This window comes from Rhipicephalus microplus, chromosome X (genome assembly GCF_043290135.1).
Source record: "Rhipicephalus microplus isolate Deutch F79 chromosome X, USDA_Rmic, whole genome shotgun sequence".
Taxonomy (NCBI): Eukaryota; Metazoa; Arthropoda; class Arachnida; order Ixodida; family Ixodidae; genus Rhipicephalus; species Rhipicephalus microplus.
This window is the reverse complement of record NC_134710.1, coordinates 377,843,012-377,850,418: the sequence shown is the minus strand read 5'-3', so window position 1 is coordinate 377,850,418 and position 7,407 is coordinate 377,843,012.

The following is a 7,407-nucleotide window of genomic DNA, read 5'->3' as shown; positions in this document are numbered from 1 at the left end:
CAGCGTGATGCACTTGCAAAGGCAATCTTCAGCCCAAACCCACTGATAGAAATGTAGACGGCAATCTTAGCGCCACCTGTAAAGCAACCGTAAAAGAAATGTAACAGAGGTGCACTACAATGAATGTGGCTAGAGTGTGGTGACAGGTAGTAAAGCAGAAGAAATATTTTTGATGGGGTTGTGTGAAGGCGAAGTGATGTCAGCCACACTTCATGTACATTCGTGTGTGCATTCATATCTGTACAGACATATATGCTTATGACTAACTGAAACTGAAAAATATCTGAACAGCGGGGGACGAGGGGGGAGTGGAGCAGCTCTCTCTCTTCTTTTCTAGTGATGACTCAGAGATGAGCCATCAAGCTGCTAATAAAGTGTACAATACGCAATAACACTACATTACCCACAACATAAGCGAGAGAAGACAGTAGCCTAGCCTTTAAGTTCTTACTATAAAGCTCTTCATTTGTGTGAAGTCATATGACTGGGTTTGGGTCTCAAGGAGCAAGGTAGTCTCCTGAAAGCTTTAAAAATGAAGAATTTGTATTAAGACTGCGTTAATCAGTGTGTTTTGTGAATGGTACCTTTGTACCTAATATGAATCAACTTTTTATTAGGTGTGTAAAACACGCCTTCTGAATTTGCAGAAGCTCAAAGGAAAGTAGCACATGTGGCTGTAAATCACTAATTGTGGATGATTCATCTCAAGTCACCACATTCACTGTTATGCAGTTCTGTTAGCAATAGAATGCAGATGACAAATTCATTTCCTTGTGGATAGCACGACGTTTACCGTCTAAATCCTAGGCCAGTTGGCTTGAGTTGAGGATTGCCTTTGCGAATGCATCATGCTGCGTGAGTTGCATAGGTAAAAAGCTGTAGGGAATACTTAATTTCAGTGGGCGAAAAACTAGATACTCTTATAAATATGCAGGAAAGTTTTCGGCAACACGAATAAACGAGCAAGATAAGTTTTGAACTTTGAGAAACACGTGAAAATTATTTCAGCTATATTTGTGGTGATCGGAAACACGCTGGGTGATTTGGAATGGCAAGACGCAACTGCGCGCAAAAATGCTAGCTGACATCGGTGATGATTTATTACTGGGTAGTGTGTGTTTTGGTGTTGTAACCCTGCATGTTTCTATTTTTGTGTGTGCCGCTTTGCTTCATTCTCATTTTAAATGCAATATGCTAGAAATGTTCAAGCTTTGACAATTTTGAATGCCTTCGTTAGAAATCGCTAGCAGAGCTTACATAAAAATGAGACAGAAAAAGCCGTCTGCTTGTTCTTTCCAGTTTTCCAATGCATGTTGTATGCTTTGTTAGTACTTTTAATGCATTACCCAGTTTTGTGGCATGTGCGTTTATTCTTATGTTCATGGATGCTTTCTTTGAGCTTGATCATTATGGTCGCTAGTAGTACTGAAGCAGCAAATCTATTGTAGTACGCCCTGCAACCTCTCTTGTACTATTGTGATTTGAAGGTGATTGGGCATAGTCTGGTGAAAATGGCTTTGCTGAAACTTGAAAGCTCATCCAATAGTGCCTTCGGGTTTTTTTACTTAGATAAGAATAGAGGTGCATTAATTTATTGCAGTTGAGGATTGCCTGTTTATTCTGTATGTTAGATGTGTGCTAAGAGAAATATGTCCAGAAATCTATAAGGAAACTTTAGTCACTGGTATAGAATTTAAATAAAACATGCCGCAAGTTCATTTCTTGACACATTTTGATTAAGATCTACGTATATGTTATTAGAAATAGTCATCTACAGCACCAGAGATGCAGAAATGCACTTTTTACTAAATAACGTGGTCTTCTAATAAAATATTTGCAGATTTCTAGTCAAATAATCTAATGTGATTGGCAAAGTGTGTTTGAATGTTGGTATTGCATTAGATGTTTTGCTTTTCTACTCTATGCTGCAAATATGTGAAAAATTCGTGTTTGTACTTTAAGTGCTTTATGTGGTGGTAATTATTACGCTCATGCTGTAAAAATTCTGTGGTAAATTTTTACGCTCACTCCTGGAAAATTAACACAAGAGGTGTCCTTTGTATGTAATTTAACCTTCATATTAAATATTCTGCAATAATGTAGTCTGTGTGCTCTCGTAATGCATAAACAGGAACTCTGAATGTATCCGTATTTTGCTTTGATGTTTGGGCTGTAAATAAGCTTTTGTTCGCGTCTAGCTTTTTTTAGAATGCAGCCTTGCAAGAATGCTTGCTGAGAGAGAATTTTAGCGGCAGTGGTTACTCCCAATCAATACCAAAAATACTACCAAGAGAGGCGAGGAAAAACGCCCCAGATTTTGCCTATTTACTCTGAAGTAGAATAAAGAGATGACAAAAACAGCGGTGTCACGTGACTAAAATACTCCCGCTCTGCCTCTTTAACACGTCAAGAAGGGGGTAAAATAGTGCCCTAATTACGCCGAATATACTCCCAAGTAAGAACCATACAACTCCGGGTTCATTTTTCATTGAGCCACAAAGGGAGTAAAGTTTTTGCCTATAATCTACGCCTTTTGTATGCCCTACCACATGGGCGTTTTTTCACTCCCATTTCGAGGGCGTACAGACATGTACAGATGGGAGTGATCTAGAGGACTAGCCAAAAACTCCCATCTGGGTTTTTTTATTTAGAGTGTATGTTATGATGGTATGGATAAGATTCACTTCCCAGTGCTTGCTGGGAGTTCAGTCATTTCGGTTGTGGAGCATTGGGAGCCATCGTAACGTCTTGGCATGCGTCTCGTGGTACGCTGTTGCCGATACGTGTGGGTAGTCCTCATCCGTATGTAGCGTGAGTACTTATACGGCCATTAGGGTTGTGTAAATCCGAATTTTCGGTGTTGAAGTCATCCAGCACTAGCAGAGTAGCACGTGCTACAATGGCGTTTGGTTTGCGAATGACCTCAGCAAACGTATGGTGTCGGTACACTCGGCGACTGTATATACTTAGAACTTATACTGAAATACGGCACTTGTTCCGCGAAAGAAATTGAATGAATACTTATTGCAAGCTAGCGTTCCTGAGGGCAAGGTTGTGCTGTAGAGCGGCATAATGGCTGTTGGCAAACGTAACAGCAGATATGCCGTAGCGTAATCTATACACATAGAAAGTTTGGCTGCGCGTTGACCAACATCTTGTAACGCCATTACTTCTGGCACTGATTGTAAGTTTTTTTTTTATAATGATGCATCGATCCTCCTTTACGGCGTTAACTGTGACCATGCTACTGTATTGCTGTAAACTGCGCTCCTCTACTAGCCATCACGGGGCAAGGTGGAGGCATCGTCGCTATCTAGATTAATGCGCAGGGCTGTAGCTGGCATGTTACGCCACCCAGGAAGCTGCTTGACGCCCTTTAGATGCTTGCCTTCACTATGTTGTGTAACTTACCGATTCTATTTGGCAATGATTGATTCCATCTGAGTCATGTAAAGCATTTTAAGTTGAAGAAACTGCTGCGAATTTCTGGCTTTGACTGCGCTGACGTGGCTAAAAATTGATTGCCCTATTGTCTGAGTTATAGTTGCTGTAAAAGCACTGAATTTCCCTTCCAGGACCTTGTCTACCATGTCGGCTATTGAGACCTGGGAGGTCATGCTGCTGCATTGGGTAGAACCAATGTCTGTTTTATCGTCTTAGAAAGTGCTACGAGCATCTCGCAGTCTGCGGAAGTTGCAGACGATGTCGGGGGCACTGATTTTTTTTGTAATTGCCTGTCAAAGATGGTAAATTTCCTGCTTCTGTTGCGCAACTAGCTGCTGCAGTCGGGCTAGCATTCGGTTTTCTTTCTCTATAGTGCTTATAAGCTGTTCGATTAACGGGGATTCCGTAGTTTCAGAGCTATTTTGTGTAGCATGGAAGGCGACCGTTGATGCCCAGTTCATCTAAGGAACTGTTGACTTGAGGGCCGGGGACGGCATTGTAGAAGTCTTGTCGTGTTTGGTGTGCTTCTGAGCTGACGGGGGTCTCCTAGACCGGGATCATGTTTTGGGTGGGGACGCCACCCGCTTCTTGAATCGAGGCCGGGATGATCTGGTGCTAGCGTCGTTGCCGGCCACGCTGGTGCTTTTTTGCTGTTTTTTGTGGTCGCCAGATGGTGTTCAGATGGAGTCAAGGGCTTGGCCAGCCTGCTGGGCCAAAGGCTTGGCGGAGGCTGGTTGGCGATATCACCGCGGACAGTCGCGAGAGCCAGTAACGTGTGACCGGCATGAGACCACACTGCTTGGATGGCCCTCGTGTGGTTGCGACGCGTCCAGTCCAGTTTTGCTGCAAAGCAAATACCGTTCGGTCTTCAGCACGGGTGCGGGACACACGTCTGTTTGGTGTCCAGGCTTTCCACACAAGGCACAAACTGCGTTGGTTTTTCTGTACTGCTGCACTAAGGTGGCTTCGTTGAGGGAGACGTCGAGTCTTGGGATATTGCTGTGTTCAAAAGTGAGCGTCACTACATTGGTGGAGCCAATCCTCCGGGTCCCGATGATTGGGTTGTTAGGCGAAGTGGTGTTCGCCAGAATGTAATTTGCGGTGAATGTGTTCGCCAGCCTAATAACACCCTTGCCCATGTTGTCACTTGCCTTGAAGTAAGCTTGCACGTGGATGGTTTTGTCGATGAACCACAGGTGTTCCAAGCTGAGGAGAATGCGCAGCACACACTCATCTTTTGTGCCGACGACGACGAGACTCTGTTCCCCATAGTGGGTGTAGACTGTATTGGTATGTCAGGATCGGGGGTACACCTGCAGAGAGGCTACGTTGCGAGATGTCTGCCCGTACAGCGTTTCAAATGCTGCCTGTGCCTCTACTTTGCTTTAGGTTGCAAGTCTGCCTAGGTTTGATGGAAATCACGTACACATCGGGAGCCATGTGAGGCGAGTAGCGTGCTGCACCTATTTTCTGGCTGGGTTAACCTTTAGAAAAGTTGGAAATAGCTCCTGTAGCACAAATTGTGGTTGGTATCGTCTCCGTGCCTGTCGGAGGTGTGCGAGCGCTTGAGCGGTTGCGATGCATTTTTCGAAGAACCCCCTCGTAGTGAGGAGCAAAATTCGCCGATGATGAAGCGGCCAGCTGGATTTCTTGAAAAGGCATGCTTTGCGGGTCGTAGCCACGAATGACGGGCTGCAGATGTTGCGTCGACTTGGCTTGAATGACAGTCGCGCGTTCGTATTTGCTGCTAGACCGGAGGCCTAGCAGCATCTGAAACAATCGCCAAAGTTATTTCCTAATAAAAATCTGAAATATTTGGTCCACCTGTATGTTTTGGTGTCTACGAATGCCCGGTCACTGGAGGAATTGAGGGATATTCCGTATCTCGTCGCAGTCTCAAATAGGCGCACATAGCGATTTTGAAAACACGGAGCTTGCGAAGCATGCGTCTGCTCCGACTCGCGCAGAACCTGCCTCATCTAACCAACGGAGAAAAACGGCCCCTCTGTAAGCACTAATTTAACAGTGACATCATTGTAGTCGTCTGCTTGTTGTGCTCATTGGTCTTTTGGTTTCGGGTTAACCGCGACATTTAGGACAAATTCATTCGTTTGTAAGCATTACTTGAGGTCGCTTTTCTGAAATCTCAAAGTGCGAATAGGTTCTTCGCATCGCGAGCTTCACTTCTTTCGTTTGACACAACCGCCTAACTCAACTAATTAAAGCTTAATTATTTATCTTTCCTAATTACTGTTTCAAACGATGCCTTCCACTTTTTTAGGACGCCTATCACTGCGAAAAAAACAACTGCGAAAACAGCGAGCGAATAGAGTATTTTTATGATTTTTAAACAATATTAGACAGATTTCTTGAACCACCCTGTATAAAACGCGGGTGTTAGTGAAGCTTGAAAGCTACTTTGACTGCATTTCCAAGCAGAGGATGTTCTTTACACTGTTCCTACAAGCATACGTGTGGCCGCTTGGCATGCAAACGAGCAGGGTTCGATCCACACTTGGTCCCAAACAATTCTGGTTAGGTCTCCACTTTGCTCCAGTATTCTTTATCATTTATTTATTTTATTTGAATTGTTCTCGACTTTTCATCACGCATAAGATGATGATATTTCGCTCCCAGCTAAGACGCTAAAGCTGGAATTTGTGCGACAAGAGCAGTTTAACGCTATCGCGTTAAAATGCAGACATTCTACACACTACCCGAGCTATAAAAGTAAATGACTGACAATCGCCCTCTTACTGACTGCTCTGTTGGTTTTATTGTCCTGCTTATTTGCAAAGCGCCAACCGTATGGTATTGCGGCCACATAAATATACTTGAGGAGCATTTTAATCACATCATATCTGCAGGGGCTCTATTCAGTATAACCCATCTGCTCTGTCTTCACCATTCCAGATGTCCCCGAAAGCGGAGTAAGCGCCTCTTTTTTCTCTCATTATTCTTTTCACGACGCATTCCGGACCATTCCTTCGCACTTGATCGGCCGAGAAAAGTGTCAACGAGCTACGGAAGCGTGGCTCGTCCTTTGGTGCTTCTTTCAGTGCACGCTTATTTTGTTATACTTTTTCTGCGACTTTATTCTTCAGCGTACAGGTAGGTAAGCAGAGGGACGCGAATTTTCACTAAGAATGTCTTGTGACCTGCCCTTTTCTGCATATACATGCGGATATTTAGAATAATTCTCGGACATGTCTCCTTGGAGCATGACAGTTGCGGTGTTCGCAGCAAGAGTTGTTCGCTTCACTCATCCCCCGAAAAAATACAAAATAATGTTCCTTAGAATTTGTTCACAGCTTGCATATATCATATTGTCTCACCTTCGACCACAAGCATCGAGTCGTTTAAATAAGGTGTGCCCTTGAACTAATAGTTATTAAGTCCAGGTGATTGACAGGTATTATGATTATGAGCCATAAGTGCAAGCGAAGCATATTATCTTGATCTAATTACGCACAGCTTTACACATTACAATTCGCATCTTTAAAAAACAGCGTTCAGGCTCTAACTGTGCTATGTGAGTATTACTGTACCGGTGTGCTTTTATACGTTCCGTTTACAGTGTGACTATTATTATCATTGAATATTTTATAGATATGGAGAGGCGATAATGAAACCACAGTCCAGGACTACTTACTGTGCGATGAGTTCAGTCACTTCTTTCGGTTATGCGGGAAGTATATGCAACACTGACTTATTGCGGTGTATGGCGTGTGTTTTATATACCTATTTTCTTTACTCTTCGCCGTGAAGATCAATGGAAATTCTCCACGCAGTTCTTTAACCCCTTTAGCAGCTTCACTGCTTTGTAACCTTCAGGTTTTGACAGCATTGGAGTTTTCGAATGCTGACCTCACATTTGTGAGCGAACGAAATCACAAATAAACCTATTACAATTGGACAAGTGGTATTTATTATCCCATAACACATAGTATAATAGCCATAAAT